The sequence below is a fragment of the Amphiprion ocellaris genome, chromosome 19 (genome assembly GCF_022539595.1).
Source record: "Amphiprion ocellaris isolate individual 3 ecotype Okinawa chromosome 19, ASM2253959v1, whole genome shotgun sequence".
NCBI classification, from domain to species: Eukaryota; Metazoa; Chordata; class Actinopteri; family Pomacentridae; genus Amphiprion; species Amphiprion ocellaris.
The window spans coordinates 1473916-1489953 of NC_072784.1; the positions used below are offsets into that span (position 1 = coordinate 1473916).

General features: G+C 36.8%; 1 long non-coding RNA gene across 1 annotated transcript; it reads right to left on the minus strand.

Moving 5' to 3' along the window:
- Positions 1-8804: 8804 nt before the first annotated feature.
- On the minus strand, positions 8805-12959 carry LOC129347508 (uncharacterized). The gene is made up of 3 exons (XR_008599642.1): positions 12664-12959; positions 10269-10417; positions 8805-9339 (listed from the first exon to the last, which is right to left on the minus strand). It is a non-coding gene; the product is annotated as an uncharacterized LOC129347508 (long non-coding RNA).
- Between the last annotated feature and the right edge of the window lie 3079 nt (positions 12960-16038).

Sequence of the window (16038 nt, forward strand, 5' to 3'; positions counted from 1 at the left end):
TGGATTGTGGTTAAAGACCTGCTCTTCTAGTGGTCTTCCTTCTAGTCTCTGTAAAAAGTCAGTCCATCCTGGCCGACTTCAACACCTCTTCATGACAAGTTGTTCTGCCTCTGACCTGGTGGAAACTCCAGAAACTCGGGAAAACCTGTCGAGACTCGAAGAACTCGTGGAGACTCCAAGGACTCGTCGGGCGGGGGAAGGTGTGGTGGGTGGTGGTGGGAGGTGGGGGAGTAGAGGGGGGAGGCCGCCACCCACCTCCCCGCCTACTCTCCGCCCTGACTCCACCCAGACTCCACCTTGGCTCCACCCATGTGGTCACTTCAGAAACTACGATGCCAAAGGGACGACGAATGTATTTCTTTTTATCTGATCTGTAGCTCAGTGAGTTAAGGATTTGCCTGTGGAGCTGCAGGTCGCTGGTTCAAGACCAGACCCTTCTTAAATTTTTCTCAAAATCCTGACAAAGACAAAGAAAGAAAAGTGCCAGTGGTGGGTCTTGAACCTGCGACCTTCCACTTGGTAGTCTGTCTTCTTATCCCCTGAGCTATTCGCTCAGATACTAATTCTTCTTTTTTTTGCGCATTTATCCTCTATATTTTGTCGTTTTCGAGTTTTTTTTAACTTGAGTCTCGACTCGACCGTTTTTCTCAGGAGGCTGGACTTCAGCCTTTGTGCTGGAGGGTGGAAACCTCAGTTCCAAGACTTTCCAAAGCCTCCACACCTCCCGAGTCCTCAGGACCTGAGCTTTCACACAGTCTGAGGGCTGAAATTTTCTAAGTCCCACAGTAGTTCTCTGTTAGATTGAACTTTCAGACAGTCCAAGGACTGATATCTTCTAAGTTCCTGAGTAGTTCTCTGTTAGTTTGAACCTTCAGACAGTCTGAGGGCTGAAATTTTCTAAGTCCCACAGTAGTTCTCTGTTAGTTTGAACCTTCAGACAGTCCAAGGACTGAAATCCTCTCAGTTCCTGAGTAATTCTCTGTTAGTTTGAACCTTTAGACAGTCTGAGGACTGAAATCTTAAAAGTTTCTCAGTACTTCCCTGTTAGTTTGAACTTTCTGGTTAACAGAAGCCTTAAAACTTGTGACCATGAGTCTTGATTTCACATTTAGACCATCAATCTGAGTTCTTCTCAGACCTTCACCTGTGGGTTTTTTAGAAATCCTCAACAAACTTTGATTCTCTTCACTGAACAGTAAAGTTTGTGGAGATCAGAAGGTAACATTAGTTTGATCAATGCCTTCAACTACTAGTAGACTTTATCTGGAAAGCAGTTTTCTTCAATGAGTTCTTAGTAAATCTGTCCACAATCAAACCAAGAACATAGAAAGAGGAAATGTTTGAAGAAACAACTTGATGTTTTCATTTCAGACTAGAAAACGCTTTAAGGCCTTTATCTGTTTTTGCTCTTTTTGATCGTTTTATTGTCTCTTCTGTTTAATTTGATCTTCTAAAGTCTAACTGGTGTCTTTTCAAATGTTTTGTCTTTAGTTTGATTCTTCTTAAATGTTGTTTTGCTCTCTTCTCACCTTTTATTCTTTTCTAATGTCTGATTTGATTTTGAAATGTTTTGTCTTTTTAATGTTTAATTGTTGTTTTTTCAAATGTTTTATTGGCTTGTTTGAAAAATTTCCTTTTCTTTCCCAATGCTTAATTTTTCAATTGAATCTTTAAGGTTTTTTTTTTTTTTTTTTACCACCTTTTAATGTTGGATTTTCTTTTTAAATGCTTCATTGTATTTTCTGTTTAATTGCTATTTAAAGTTTTATTGCCTTTAAGATTTAATTTTCAAATTAATCATTTAATTTTTTAATTAAATGTTTTGTCTTTTTAAAGGTTTAATAATCTAATTAAATGTTTTGTTTTTTTAAAATGTTTAATATTCTTCTTGTTTAATTGTATTTTTAAATGTTTAATGATCTAATATATTTCATCTTTCATGTTTAATATTTTTGTTTTAAAAAATGTGTTTAATTTCATAATTACATGTTTTGTATCTTCTGTTTAATTATCTAATTAAATATTTTGCCTGTTTAATATAATTTAATTGTATTTAATGTTTAATTTTCATTTTAAAAGTTTTATTGTATTACATGTTTTTTCCTTTAATTTAATTGTTTTTTTTAATGTAGTTTATTTCTTTAATCTTTTTTTCTGTCAAGATTTTAACCCCAACTATAAAAATGAAGCAAACCCTTAAATTAAAATGAAAATACATCTGTTGTCACAATCATGAGTTGGTCAATTATTCAGTTTATCAATTCAGCTTTATTTGTTTAGCACCTTTCACACAGATGACAAAACTAAACAAGCAAAGAGAAAAAACTATGCTAAAACTATGATTAAAACTCATAAACATATTTAAAAAAAAAAAAAAAAAAAAAAAAGATTTAACATGGTAATAAAATATGTTGTGTCCAGGGGATGGAGAGAGTTTATTGAAGTCTTCTTGGGCTCACATGGGAAATCATTTAAAATATAAATTTGATATTCAGTCTAAGGAAACTGCAGAGCAACAGAAGAACCAACAATATCTCCTGTTTTCTCCTTTAATGAGTCGACTCTTCTTGTGCTTTCAGACTAAAGAACTACAGACTCTAAACAACCTGCTCAAACTCTTGGTACAGGACCTCACCACACGGGTCAAGAAGGTTTCCGTCTCATTTCTACTCTGAAGCTCACCTTCTGCTCAAACTGCTGACAAATGTTTCTGCTGCTCTAAAGTCTGCTCTCCAGAACTTCCTAAAAACTCTCAAAGTCTCTTCTGCTGCAGGTTGCTTTGTAGAACTGTTCCAGAAAACCTCACTAAACCACATGCAGGAGCCTCAAGATAGTCATCCAAATGAAACTGTACAAAAACCAAACTAGCACAACCCAAATGCTAAAGTCTCCTACAGCCTACCAGAGAACCTCTGAGAACAGAGAATCAGGACAGGAACTCTTACCTTCTGGACAACCAACGCTGGTTCTCAAACAAGAACACAGAATGTGTCTGACCAGAAACCTCTAAAGACTCACTACAGCCAAGATAAAGACACAACTCAGCTGTACCAAATCCACTAATCACTGCACACATTAGCACCATGTGATAACTGTGGCTGAAGAACCACATTTACCAAGACAACTATCCAATACAAAGCCCTAAAACACACCAAGAAACACATTAAAGACGATTTTACTGCTGGAAGCTGCAAGCCAACGCCTAAAGAACAAACTAAAGCAACAGAACCAAACCCGGTTCAATGGTGAAGAGAAGCAGAGGAAATGTTTGTCTGCAGCTAAATAAAGCAGAAAGACACTGAGCTGCTCAGGTGTTCCTGATAACACCAAGCAGCCACCTGGACAGCCAATAGGAACACAGCTTCCTGGACGTCCAGAGGGTGGGGTTAGTCAAGGAAATTTAGTTTAAAGTTGAAGCAGAAAGTTAACAAAGAAAGTTGAATACCACCTTCTGATACCTGAAATCTGAGTTTTCACACAAAGAACGCCTGAACATGTTTTTTGAGCAACACACCACACTATGACGTTTTTACAACGAGGGTTCTACTATGAAGCCAGTTTGACATGTTCAAGCGTTCTTTGTGTGAAAACTCAGATTTCAGGTATCAGAAGGTGGTTTTCAACTTTCTTTGTTAACTTTCTACTTCAACTTTAAACTAAATTTCCTTGACTAACCCCACCCTCTGGACTTCCAGGAAGCTGTGTTCCTATTGGCTGTCCAGGTGGCTGCTTGGTGTTATCAGGAACACCTGAGCAGCTCAGTGTCTTCCTGCTTTATTTAGCTACAGACAAACATTTCCTCTGTTTCTCTTCACCACCGAACCGGGTTTGGCTCCGTTGCTTTAATTTGTTCTTTAGGCATTGGCTTGCAGCTTCCAGCAGTAAAATCGTCTTTAATGTGTTTCTTGGTGTGTTTTAGGGCTTTGTACTGGATAGTTGTCTTGGTAAATCTGGTTCTTCAGCCACAGTTATCACATGGTGCTAATGTGTGCAGTGATTAGTGGATTTGGTACAGCTGAGTTGTGTCTTTATCTTGGCTGTAGTGAGTCTTTAGAGGTTTCTGGTCAGACACATTCTGTGTTCGTTTGAGAACCAGCGTTGGTTGTCCAGAAGGTAAGAGTTCCTGTCCTGATTCTCTGTTCTCTGGTAGGCTGTAGGAGACTTTAGCGTTTGGATTGTGTTAGTTTGATTTTTGTACGGTTTCATTTGGACGACTATCTTGAGGCCCCTCCATGTGGTTTAGTGAGGTTTTCTGGAACAGTTCTACAAAGCAACCTGTAGCAGAAGAGACTTTGAGAGTTTTTAGGAAGTTCTGGAGACCAGACTTTAGAGCAGCAGAAACATTTGTCAGCAGTTTGAGCAGAAGGTGAGCTTCAGAGTAGAAATGAGACAGAAACCTTCTTGACCCGTGTGGTGAGGTCCTGTACCAAGAGTTTGAGCAGGTTGTTTAGAGTCTGTAGTACTTTAGTCTGAAAGCACAAGAAGAGTCGACTCATTAAAGGAGAAAACAGGAGATATTGTTGGTTCTTCTGTCGCTCTGCAGTTTCCAGTTTCCTTGGACTGAATATCAAGTTTATATTTTAAATGATTTCCCATGTGAGCCCAAGAAGACTTCAATAAACTCCCTCCATCCCCTGGACACAACATATTTTATTACCATGTTAAATCTTTCTTTTTTTTTTTTTTAAATATGTTTGAGTTTTAATCATAGTTTTAGCATAGTTTTTTCTCTTTGCTTGTTTAGTTTTGTCATCTGTGTGAAAGGTGCTAAACAAATAAAGTTGAATTGATAAACTGAATAATTGACTAACTCATGATTGTGACAACAGAAGTATTTTCATTTTAATTTAAGGGTTTGCTTCATTTTTAAGGTTGGGGTTAAAATCTTGACAGAAAAAAAAAGATTAAAGAAATAAACTACATTAAAAAATAATTAAATCAAAGGAAAAAACATGTAATACAATAAAACTTTTAAAATGAAAATTAAACATTAAATACAATTAAATTATATTAAACAGACAAAATATTTAATTAGATAATTAAACAGAAGATACAAAACATGTAATTATGAAATTAATCCATTCATCCATCCATCCATCCATCCATGGATGGATGGATGGATAAAGATGAAAAATATTAGATCATTAAACATTTAAAAATACAATTAAACAAGAAGAATATTAAACATTTAAAAAAACAAAACATTTAATTAGATTATTAAACCTTTAAAAAGACAAAACATTTAATTAAAAAATTAAATGTTTAATTTGAAAATTAAATCTTAAAGACAATAAAACTTTAAATAGCAATTAAACAGAAAATACAATGAAGCATTTAAAAAGAAAATCCAACATTAAAAGGTGGTAAAAAATAAAATAAAAAAAAAAACCTTAAAGATTCAATTGAAAAATTAAGCATTGGGAAAGAAAAGGAAAATTTTCAAACAAGCCAATAAAACATTTGAAAAAACAACAATTAAACATTAAAAAGACAAAACATTTCAAAATCAAATCAGACATTAGAAAAGAATAAAAGGTGAGAAGAGAGCAAAACTAAACATTTAAGAAGAATCAAACTAAAGACAAAACATTTGAAAAGACACCAGTTAGACTTTAGAAGATCAAATTAAACAGAAGAGACAATAAAACGATCAAAAAGAGCAAAAACAGATAAAGGCCTTAAAGCGTTTTCTAGTCTGAAATGAAAACATCAAGTTGTTTCTTCAAACATTTCCTCTTTCTATGTTCTTGGTTTGATTGTGGACAGATTTACTAAGAACTCAATGAAGAAAACTGCTTTCCAGATAAAGTCTACTAGTAGTTGAAGGCATTGATCAAACTAATGTTACCTTCTGATCTCCACAAACTTTACTGTTCAGTGAAGAGAATCAAAGTTTGTTGAGGATTTCTAAAAAACCCACAGGTGAAGGTCTGAGAAGAACTCAGATTGATGGTCTAAATGTGAAATCAAGACTCATGGTCACAAGTTTTAAGGCTTCTGTTAACCAGAAAGTTCAAACTAACAGGGAAGTACTGAGAAACTTTTAAGATTTCAGTCCTCAGACTGTCTAAAGGTTCAAACTAACAGAGAATTACTCAGGAACTGAGAGGATTTCAGTCCTTGGACTGTCTGAAGGTTCAAACTAACAGAGAACTACTGTGGGACTTAGAAAATTTCAGCCCTCAGACTGTCTGAAGGTTCAAACTAACAGAGAACTACTCAGGAACTTAGAAGATATCAGTCCTTGGACTGTCTGAAAGTTCAATCTAACAGAGAACTACTGTGGGACTTAGAAAATTTCAGCCCTCAGACTGTGTGAAAGCTCAGGTCCTGAGGACTCGGGAGGTGTGGAGGCTTTGGAAAGTCTTGGAACTGAGGTTTCCACCCTCCAGCACAAAGGCTGAAGTCCAGCCTCCTGAGAAAAACGGTCGAGTCGAGACTCAAGTCAAAAAAAAACTCGAAAACGACAAAATATAGAGGATAAATGCGCAAAAAAAAGAAGAATTAGTATCTGAGCGAATAGCTCAGGGGATAAGAAGACAGACTACCAAGTGGAAGGTCGCAGGTTCAAGACCCACCACTGGCACTTTTCTTTCTTTGTCTTTGTCAGGATTTTGAGAAAAATTTAAGAAGGGTCTGGTCTTGAACCAGCGACCTGCAGCTCCACAGGCAAATCCTTAACTCACTGAGCTACAGATCAGATGAAAAGAAATAAATTCGTCGTCCCTTTGGCATCGTAGTTTCTGAAGTGACCACATGGGTGGAGCCAAGGCGGAGTCTGGGTGGAGTCAGGGCGGAGAGTAGGCGGGGAGGTGGGTGGCGGCCTCCCCCCTCTACTCCCCCACCTCCCACCACCACCCACCACACCTTCCCCCGCCCGACAAGTCCTTGGAGTCTCCACGAGTTCTTCGAGTCTCGACAGGTTTTCCCGAGTTTCTGGAGTTTCCACCAGGTCAGAGGCAGAACAACTTGTCATGAAGAGGTGTTGAAGTCGGCCAGGATGGACTGACTTTTTACAGAGACTAGAAGGAAGACGACTAGAAGAGCAGGTCTTTAACCACCATCCATAAAATCCATGGAGTCGCTCCAGAGAAATGAAGGAAGGTCAACTTTTATCAACCTCCATCCAGATGTTCAACTTGATATCTTTACTTGGACATTTTTAGCACCACAAACCTTTAGTATCACACTTTATTATCATTTATTAGGACTTTAATGGAATCCACCAAGAGATTTACTTTTTGTTGACAAACTTTATTCTTGTCGTCATGGGACTGCAGTATTTAAAACTCTTCCTTCTATTTGACCTCATGTTTATTAGTTTTAGTGGAGGAACTTTTAATTGTCCATTAGTCTCTTAAAAACCAAATAATAAATTGGACTAGTCAAGAGGTTTAAATTTCTTACTTTGTCATATTTTAAATATGACAAAAAAAATATAAAAATAAAGCGTCTTGAGATTATTTGACCTGTAACTGGCGTTATATAAATAAAATTGAATTAAATTTGTATGTATCTTGTAATGTTGGAGTAATTCAGCCATATATGTTGGAAAACACACTTTCTTTGTCCATTAATCTGTTGATTGTTTTCTCCAGTAATTCATTTCTTGTTTTGGTTTATAAAATGTCAAACCCAAATATATTCAGTTTACTGACATAAAAACCAAAAAGATTTACATTCAGGATGCAGGAATCAGGCAGTTTTTCACTTTTTATCTTAGTTTAGTCAGAAAGATAGTTGATAATGTGTGAATTCTTGCAGCTTGTGAGCTGTAAAAGATTTTAATCTTTGGGGCCGAGTGTCAGAAAACATTTAGAAACCAACATCAACAAAACACTCAACAAAGATTTGAACATCATTAAAGGGAAATCCAACTTTTGCATGACAATGTCTAATTAAAGGACATTTATTTCCAACATAAATGTGTGATATTCATCCTCTGGAGCTTTCTCTTCACATCATCTTCCACCTGGACTGGTTTGGTCGGGAGCACGTGCAACAAACATTTGAAAAACTGCACTTTAACATCAATGAATGACACTGAAGTTTAATCTCTACATAAATGAGACTGAGTCTGGATGTGCTGCTCTGTCATTAACTGCTAAGTTTAGGGAAAGTTCAAACAAAAGAGGACAGTTCAGATAAGACTTGAGAATGAGCTTATTCTGAACAAACATCTCAGACTTTCTGAGCTTCAGCACCTCTAGCAAGATATTTTAACAACAAGCAACTCAAGAGATCCACAAGTTGGAGAGAGTTAGCTTTAGCTGAGCCAAACAACATGTGGGACGCTAACCTAGCAAACATTTCAGACTTTTCTCTGTGAATTCTGGGAAATAATTTCCTATTTAATGACAGAGCTACACATCTGAACTCAGTCTCATTAAAACAGACTCTAATTCAGTGTCATCCATCCATATTAAAGTGCAGTTACCCAAAATGTTTGTTGCATGAGCTCCAACAAAGCCTGTCCAGGTAGAAGGCCACTTTGACAAACAGGAAGTGGAAGATTCCAAGCAGATTTATAGAAGGGGGAGCCGGACTGTACTAAGTGTGGTCGAGTATAGAGGGGTGTTTTGTGGGTTTTTAAGGCTGATAATGATTATTAGTGAGACATTTGGAGTAGATATTCATTTGCAGTCAATGAAAGTATTTAAAATCTTGGAGTTAAACTTAGAAGAACACAAACTCTAACAGAAAACTTTGTTGATACGTTTTTGTTTTGTTTACAAATGTTAAGTTAAAGGAGTTTTATGCGTGACGTATAACCAATCAAATGACTCCAGAAGACAGAGCGACCACAGGTAGATAAAGGTTCAGAGCCAAAGTAGCGCCATTTTTAAATGTATTTATTACCGTAAATCAGTAAAAAATAAAATACTGATAATCAGTAAATCAGTCAGCCCACAATTACTACAATTCTACAATGTATGTCTCTTTCCTTTGACTTTTTATTTGTACAATATCCGATGTATATGATGGTGTTTTTTCATACCAAAGGCTCTACTATGATGTTTTCTAAGAGACATATGATGCTACTCTGGTTGTTCTGGCTCTGGGCTGCTGCACTCCTCCTCTGTTGTTTTCTGGATTGTACTCAGCTGCATGCCTTCGTCCACCAGGCCTCCGTTGACTCGTCGCGCCTGCCGTCTCTGGAGCTGAAGCTGGATTGGAACAGACCAAAGTACAGTCCAATCACGATGCCAGCTGCCTCTCAAAAGGCTCCTTCATCTGGCAGGTGGCGCCACTTCTTCTGAGGGGAAGCTGAGCTGGCCCGGCAGAACTTTGGAGATGTGTTCCAGTGGTTGGTGGATGTGTGAGGAGATAGAGAGGGACCTTTGAATTGTTCACAAAGGAAAACAGGGAACCCATTGGTAGTTTTAGTTTAGGGTGCTACTGCAGTGTGTTTTTGGGTTTTAAGAGGTGGACAGGAATAGTTTTTTTTCCTATTGATTATTTTTTACTGTGTTCCTGGTTGGAATGACCATCAATGTCAGCGTGAAGTTCAATTTTAGTTCTGTTTATTTATTTTTATTTTACTAACACCCATTTGCTTTTAACCCCCTCACATGTTGTGTTGTTGTAAACTTACTCTTTCAAATAAATACTCGTCTAACTGTCTGGAAACCAGCGTTTGAACTGTTTTTGTGTTGCTCCTCACCTACTTCAGACAGCCGGGACAAAACAACGTTTTGTGGACCAAAGGCTAAACTATGACGTTTTTAGAGCGACAGCTATACTATGATGTTTTTAGAGCCACATGCTATACTATGACATTTTTTTTGTTTTAGTTTTTTTTGTTGTCTTTTAGCAACATATTATAAGAATTTGAACAGTTTTAAAAATTCCTATACTTTTACTTGTGCAATGAAATGATTATTCTATGGCATTTTTTAGACGACATATTATACTTTGATGTTTTCTTGAATTACATACTATTTTGACAATATACTGCACTATGACATTTTTTGAACCACATATCATATATGACAATTTTAGGCAATATCCTATCATTTTGCGCTTTTTGAACCACATAATAATCTATGGGGTTTTTTTTGCCAACATGCTATACTATGAACTACAGGCCATACTATGTTATTCTTGAAAAGTCTACTGTACTTTGACATTTTCTGAACTGCATCCTATACTATGGTGTTATACACAGAGTGCTTTGGTTAAATGTTGATTAATAATCTAGATTTTTTTCTGTTTTGTTTTTTGACGGGATTACCACAGACCTGACAGTGAACACCGTTGACACCCACCTGAGGGAGATGCTGCCTAAGATCTCAAGGCTGCTTGGTCGTGGTCTTTCTGGTCCTGCTCCAGAATACCTTCATCAGCTACATCTTCTTTTGAAGAGGCCCTCAGATGCTGCAATCTCTGACCTTCAGGAGGAACTGCTACTTTCACTCTGTAATGAGACAGCGGTTATTTTAAAGACTCAGCTCCTGGCAGCTTTGAGTGAAAGTTTAACATCCATCAAAATGGAACTACAGACAGTTAAATCTGAGCTGTTGGTCAGTTTTTCAAACATCAAGTCTGACCCGGCTGCCCTAAAGCACACTGTGGGTGAAACGGAAACTTCACTCTCCACATCACCGACGACATCGTCACACTCCAAAGCAGAGCACCTGTCTGCTGAACTTTTAAAAGTGGACTATAAATGTGAAGAATGTGAGCAGCAGCAGCCTGTGAGCAGCGGAACAGATGTGATCAGAAAGAAGTCATTTTCTTTTTTCTTTTCTTTCTGGTTGACTTGATGCTGTCAGATGCAGATGTTGGAGCTGATTCTGATCTTTCAGGATAAAAAGCTGCTTTTCCTTCACAGATTTTTCAGGAAATTATTCTCTCAGGTTTTCTCTGCTATTTATATTTTTATTATCTGTGATTATTTCATTATTTGATTATTGTAAAATAAAGTTTGAGGCATAAAGACTCATTTAGTTATTTTATTCCTGAAATCTTTGACGTAGCAGAACTAAACTTCCATTTTCCTTCTTGTGCTTCTGATACTAGAACTAAACGTGTCTTCAACACAGATCATCTGGTTTTAATGAATCAGCAGCAACATCACAACAACAAATGAGACAATTTTCAACAAATTCATGAAACTAATGTAATTTAAAACTATCACAGTCTGTTTAATGTTAAATTAAAACTGATTACTGACAACTAGAACATCAACGTTACTGTTTTAATCACATTTAAGTTTCCTGAACGTTACATTAACGTCAACCAGCAACAGTTTTATGAACTTAATGAACCACATTACAGGAACACAACACACTTCAGCTGCTGACAGGAAACAACACAAACATCGTTAGCTTGATGCTACATTTAGCTGCTAAGCAGGACTGGTCAGTTAGCTCGGTTGGCATCGCTAATTCACATTAAAGCTAATATTCACTGGATGCTAACTCTCTGCTCTGGTCAACACACACAAATAAACTCCACCAGCTCCTGGGGTTTACTGCTCACATTATATCCGACTCTGAAGTTGAACATAAAGTTCATTAAAACCGGCACCGATCAGTAAATTATCATTTATTACCAACCAGCTGTCGGAGTCCTTCAGTGTCTGTTGGTCCAATCAGCCGAAGGACTGAATTACTGAACTGAAAACTGATTAAAACAAGACAACGGACAGTAAAACTGTCTGTGGAAAATGTGCTGCTGCTCTGATAAATACCAACAAACTAAAACAAACTGGGTAGAAGTGTTGCTTTTAGTGATTTTTTACTAAATAGCAAATATGAGGCTTTTATTTTTCTGGAAGTAAAAGGAAACGTTGCTTATCCGTAGTTTCCTAACTTAACTTTAGCTGCACTTTCACCATGTTCTAGGTGATTGATCACTTTTTTTATATTAAAATAGCTGCACTTCCTTTGTATATTTGGTTGCTGCTGTTTCATTGCAATTGTATTTTAATAATATCACTTTCAAAACAGATAATTAAAAAGAAAAAAATTGGCTCTGAAATACTCAATGAACTGATACGTCATCTAGCATTAAACTGAATAAGAATTCTTAATAATATAAAATGCAACTGACTGAGCTGGATTAATTAAATCAAGATATTGTAATAACTGTAGTGTTCATCATTACTTTGGACATATTCTGGGTGGTTACTTTTCCAATCTACAGTGCAGGAATAAGTACTACAACATGTGAATCAGTCATTAAACAATGTTAACCACTAGAGAGTAGATTTACTTTCTCCAGTTTAATTTCAGAGACTCAGCAGATATTCAGGACTACTGACAACACAGAACCTTAACCTCACTGTTTTAATCACATTTAGGTTTTCTAAACGTTACATTAATGTGAACCAGTATCTCCACTGACATTTTTATTAAATAAATGTACCACATTACACGAACACAACACAGTTCAGCTGTTTACATGAAACTCAACACAAACATCGTTAGCTTAATGCTACGTTAACTTTAATCAGGCTACGACTGAGTAGCTAGCTCGGTTAGCATCGCTAACATTAAAACTAATATTTACCGGATGCTAATTTTCTTCTCTGGTCAACACACACAGAAATAAACTCCACCAACATCTGGAGTGCATGGCACACATTATATCTGACACTAAAGCTGCATATAAAGTGCATTAAAAGCGGCACCGATACGAAAGTAAACATTAACTTACCGAACTATCAGAGTCCTTTCAGTGTCTGCTGGTAGAATCAGCCGAAGACAGAAAACTGGTTAAAACAAGCCAACGGGCAGGAAAACTGTCTATGGAAAATGTTCTGCTGCTGCACCGATAAATAAACCAACAGTTATTATATCAGAATTAATCCAAACGAGGAGAGCAGAGTCTCTGCTTCCTCCTCCATAGGACCTGTCAATCATTCCAGACCAGACTGTCAATCAAGTAGTCCCGCCCCCTGGCTTCGTAAAACTTTAACGCTCTATAAAAATTTCAATATTGATCTATTTTAAGATCGGCCACCTGATCTCTCATTTTACCATGAAAACTAGCGAAAAAAAATTATGTCCAGTCTATGCACCCTACTCTGTTTGGCTCCACACTTCCTGATGACCACTTCCGGTCTCAGAAAACGACAAAACTGACCTTTTTTCGTTTCTCTCTTACGAGTTTTACTTTTTTGCTTTTCTAAATATAAAATGGAAATCAAAGTATTTTTAAAATTTCGTATATCCCTTTTTGATCATGAAAAGGAAAAACGCCTTGTATTTCAATTTTATTTTTTGTATTTTAAAACGAAAATCAAATAACCACTTGTTTTTTGTTTTTCAATACCCGTTTCAGAACGGAAAATCCAATTGCCAAAATATACACGGATTGGACCCATATCCATGTTTAGCACCAAATCAATAAAAGCTCCAGCTCGCTATTTGTAGTTTTACTTTTTTCTAAACACCTGTACAATAATTTCAATATATATTACAGATATAAATATTTTTAAGTGAAAGAATCACTAGACTTATGTTGTGGCTGTGGTCAAAATAGTAAACAAACAAACAAACAAACAAGCAAAAAGGGCAAATAAAAGCTAAATACTCTGAGGTTTTTGCTGTATTTTTCATTGTATGGTTATTTGAAGGCACAGAAATCTTGAAATAAGTTTTTTTTTTACTTTAATTTTTCTACTTTTATATTAAAATATACACTGCCCTATTTAAAAAAGAGTTTAAAACAAGTGAAAAACGTTCTCAGGACATGTTGTAAATATGCTGTATTTATGTGGACTCATCGCTTCTGTGTTTGGTTCATCTGCATATTGTAGACAAGCAGTTTGTGTTTATGGGATTGGATCAGGAAGTATCCCCATTTTAGTAAAACTCGTTCACCAGACCATTTGTTGCTTTCTGTTTCATGTGTTCGTACTGAACTGGGTAAAAAAGATTCTGTTTACTCTGCATGTTTTACATGGAAGATGTTGCAGAAAGACTGGAAACTAACCGAGTTCATCTCATTGAGTGATTTTAAATCCAAACTGCAAGTTCTTGAGGTTGATTCTACAACATGTTTTTCATAACTTGCTTGTAAATTTAATCTTTTTTGGTTTTTTTGCTCATATTTTAATTGTGTTTTAACTGTGTTTTGTATTTGCTGCTGCCTATCTTGGACAGGACTGTCTTGAAAAAGAGGTTGTTAATCTCAGTGGGATTTCTCCTTGTTTAAATAAAGATTCATAAATAAATTAAATAAATAAAACTCATTATGCTGTGCTAAAGACAATCCTCCAATGCAGACCAAAAAAATCTTGGTGTAAAGGAGTATTCCAACTTAAATGTAGACCTAAAGGATGGTTTGGAGTAATATTCTACTCTAAAATCTTCCAATGTAGACCTGAAAGGTTGATCTGATGGTATATTCTACCCAACATCCTGGAACATTTACCTAAAAGGTTGGTTTAATGGTATATTCCCAGAAGAACCCTTGAACATCAGGCTTATTGGTATATTCCACCCAAAATACTTGTACATATACCAAGAAGTCAGTGTAAAGGAAATGTAGACCTAAAAGGATTGTTTAAAGGAATATTTAAACTATTATTTTCATTATTTAATAATCTGTTATCAGTCAGAATCCTGGTAAACTTATTTTCATCAGTTTTTTTAGTGGAAGTCACAAATAAAGGAGCTCTTGGTTTTTCCCGGCGTTACTGAGTCCAAAGCTGCTGTTTCAACACAGAACATTCACATGCATCCACAAACCTCTCAGCACTCAAACATCCACAGACAGGAGGCCGGCTGGACCGAGGCTCGGCGGCGTCCTCAGACCCACGAGTCCGGGAGTCTCTGAACTTGTTGGTCCGGTTTGAAGGCCTCCATGTGGTCCAGTAGAAGTCCACGTAGTCTGTGTTGGCTTTGAACCGCAGCGACTGGCCTCCATCAGGTGGACCGGCTCATCCTCGTAGGACTCCTCCTGTAGCCTTGAGGGAACCACAGGAACATTCAGTAGCTGTTGGAGTTCTTCCTGTCAGGCTCGTGGTAGAACGGCTCTGAAGAATCTTGTACTTGTCTTATCTGGAACAATCTAACAGCCTAAACTGTTAACAGCAGTGTAAAGAAGCAAACACACAGGCATAGATTAGGACTCAAACTAGATTTATTTTAGAAAACAAATCAACTTATAGGCATTTGTTCACACGTGGCTGAATAGGAGGCCGTCCAATCAGATTGGAGGTCTTCACTCTGTAGGTTGTTTGTTAGGTGAGACTCTTGGACCTCCATCAGCTGACGTGGATGTTTGATGGTCTTCCTCTCTAGTGCCAGATGATTCATCCATGAATTCAGCAGCTACAGACTGAAATGAAGCTCATGCTGTCGTTATTGAATTCCTGTTCCAGATCAAATGTTCAGAGCTCACCTTGAATGCAGCCGTCTGCTGTCTGATAGTTTTTCTCATTGTCGTCTTCAATAAAGTCTTTTTCCTCATGTCAGGATGTGGTGAGACTCTTTCTCAGTCTCTGCAGACGTCCCTCATTGTGCATCTCCAGAGAAGAAACAGAAAAACTGCTCACTGCTATACACGGACCAATATGTTAGCTTTTCTTAGTGAGCTACAGTATCTGGTAACATATAAAAGAGAAATTATGTCTCATCTCATTTAGAAATTAGATTTGTTTTAAGACATCATATTCTGTGATCTTCAAACACGTTTTTTTCCATGAAAATGACTCAAAGCTGTGTCCCTACAAACAAAAACAAACAAAACTAGCATTTGTCAAGAGGGTAAAATGAGTATAGAATTGATTCTTAGTCATTTTGATGCATGATTTCATTGGAGCACAATTTTTTTTAAAAAAGGAAACAAGAAGAGAAAATCTGTTTTTAGACTTTGTGTCCCTATATGTGATGTTGTGCCCACTTTCATAACTTTTATTCTTCATTAAATGCATTTACAACAATGCATAAGCAAAGATATTCACTGAAAAGCTTAACCCTCCTGAGTTACCAGGTGTCCTATTTTTCTAATATCCAGTATTTGATGTCCTCATAGACTTAATGAGGTTGTGGATGCTGCTTGTGGAGTGTTGTCTGAGTCTCC